At 79.8% G+C, this 2,500-nt stretch overlaps 1 non-coding gene across 1 annotated transcript; it reads right to left on the bottom strand.

Annotated features, from left to right (window-relative positions):
- Positions 1–986: 986 nt before the first annotated feature.
- LOC130843179 (5.8S ribosomal RNA) lies at positions 987–1,139 on the bottom strand. The gene has a single exon (XR_009050784.1). It is a non-coding gene; the product is annotated as a 5.8S ribosomal RNA (ribosomal RNA).
- Between the last annotated feature and the right edge of the window lie 1,361 nt (positions 1,140–2,500).

The following is a 2,500-nucleotide window of genomic DNA, read 5'->3' as shown; positions in this document are numbered from 1 at the left end:
GGGCGGACGGGAGGGGCGGAGGCGGGGGCAGGGGCCGAGACGCGCGGCGCCCGAGCCCGGCCCGGCGGCGTCGCCGCCGCGGCGGGGAGGAGAGGGGAAGGGGCGAGGCCGGACGGGGCAGAGGGAGGGGCGGAGAAACCCGGCGGTCGCACCACGACCGCCGGGGCCCCCGCCCCCGGCCCTTCCCCGCCCGACCACCCCCCTCTTCCCACACGTCCTCCGCACGGCCGCGGCGAGACGCCCCCGACGGGCGACGGACGCCGGCACGCAGGTCCCCGACCCCCGGCCCCCGCCCCACCGCGGGCTCGGGGGCCGCGAAGCGCGGCGCGCCCGCAGCCCGGGGGAAAGCGCGCGGCGGCGGACGACGCCGCGGCGTCCCGCGGGTCGCCGCCGGGGCACGCATCCCCGGGGCGCGGCCGCGCGCGCGCAACTCGGCCTCGGCGCGAGCCGCCCGCCCCGACACGGCAAGGCCGGGGGCGGACACGGACCCCGGGCGGACGCGCGGGCGCCGCGGAGGGCGGTGGGGGCCGGCCCGGACACAGCCGCCGCCGCCGCCGCGCCACCGAGGGCGAGCGGCGAACGACAGCGGGCCGGGCGCGGCCCCACACCGGCACCACCGCGGGCCCCGACCGCGCGGGCCCGGGACCGAGCCCCGCCACCGACCCCACAGGGGGGCACGTCCGAAGACCGCTTGCGGCGCGAGGGGGCTCCCGAAGGGGACCGACCGCGGAGGCCGCTTGGGCCAGGGGCCTCGGCGCGAGCTCCCGTCCTCTCTGGCCTCTCAGCGGGCAGCGCCCCCCCCTCCCCAAGGGCCTCCACGCGAGGCCTGCCACGCAGGGGGAGGTGGGGGGGCGCCGTGTCTGCACTTAGGGGGACGGAGGGCCCCGGAGGCCCTGCGAGGACAACCCCCAGCCGCGCAACCCCGGGGAGGCCCGCCGCACCCAGGCGCGCGGCGCACCACCCCCAGGGGGCGATTGATCGTCAAGCGACGCTCAGACAGGCGTAGCCCCGGGAGGAACCCGGGGCCGCAAGTGCGTTCGAAGTGTCGATGATCAATGTGTCCTGCAATTCACATTAATTCTCGCAGCTAGCTGCGTTCTTCATCGACGCACGAGCCGAGTGATCCACCGCTAAGAGTCGTACGAGTTTGGTTCTTTTGGGTTTCGGCGGGGGAGAACCCCGCCCCTGGCACGGCACATCTCCCCCCCACCTCCACGGAGGGGGGGATCGCCTCTGGCCGGCCAAGTCAGACCGAAAAGAGCAGACCGGAGGGATCGGAAGGTTTCACACGACGGGGTGTCCCGGCACCGGCCGCCAGGGGCCGGCTCGGACACCCCACAGGCGCCCGGGGGTTCCCCCCCCCACAAGGGACGCGGGAGGCGCACGCGCCAACACGGCCCCGGCCCGCACGGCGGGCCGCCGGGGAGCCCCCTCCCGACGGCTGCGGCGGGGGGGGACCGGTGGCGCGGGCGCCCCCGGCCCACGGGGGGGCGGAGTCTGGGGGAGAGGGGAGGGGCGGCCCTCCCAACTCCCCGCGGGCCCGACCGCCCCGACCCCAAGGCGGACGGGCGACACCCCCCAGGGGTCTTTAAACCTCCGCGCCGGGACGCGCTAGGTACCTGGAAAGGGGGAGGCGGGCGAGGCGGGGGCCGAGCGCCCGACGGCCACCGCCACCCCGACACCGACGGCCACGCTCCGTCCGGCAGCCTCCCCGCAACACGCGGGCCTCGGCGCTACCAGCCCGTGACACGGGGGCCGCGCCGGCCGCCGGCCGCACGCGCTCCCCGCCGCCACCCGCCCGACAGCGGCCCCCCCCACGCCCCCGCGACCGGGGAGGCAGCCGCGCTCACGCCCGGACGGCACCGCTCTCCCGCCCGCCAACCCCCGGGGGGCCCTCCCCCGCACCCGCCTCCCGGACGACCCTCCTCGCCCCCGAGGGGGCGGGAGGGAGGCTCCGACGGGAAGCGGGGCACAAGCGGGCAGAGGGGCACCACGGGGCAGGGCGCGGAGGAGAGAGCACCGCACGGACGGAGGCGACGGCCCCCCCCGGCTCGGAGGGCGGGGAGGGGCGCCCGGCGTGGGGCAGCGGGCTCGGCGCGGAGGGCCGACAACCGACCGGGGACCCCCCCGGGCCCCAGGGCCGGCGGCGGGAGGCGACGGGCAGGCGCGCGGCCCCCCTCCACGGGGAGCCATCGCCGCCACGCCGCGCATCCCGAGACGCGCCGGAGGCTCCGCGCGGGCAGTCGGCAGCAGGGGGAGGCGCGACCGGCGCCGGAGAGGCGAAGGCGCGTGGCGGGACTCGGGGCCCCGGAACCCTCGAGGCCCGACCTCGAGGGACGTGGCGGGGAGGGTCGGGCGGGAGAGAGACCCCAGAGGCCACCTCGCGGCACAGCGGAGCGGGGAGGCCGCCCCGGGCGGCCAGACACAGGCAGGGGGCGGGGGCCCCGGCAGAGGCCCAAAGGGGGGACAGGCGGGTGGCGGGCAGGCGCCCTCCTTCCCC

The sequence above is a fragment of the Hippopotamus amphibius genome, unplaced genomic scaffold (assembly GCF_030028045.1).
Source record: "Hippopotamus amphibius kiboko isolate mHipAmp2 unplaced genomic scaffold, mHipAmp2.hap2 scaffold_195, whole genome shotgun sequence".
NCBI classification, from domain to species: Eukaryota; Metazoa; Chordata; class Mammalia; order Artiodactyla; family Hippopotamidae; genus Hippopotamus; species Hippopotamus amphibius.
This window is presented reverse-complemented; position numbering and strand designations above follow the sequence as displayed.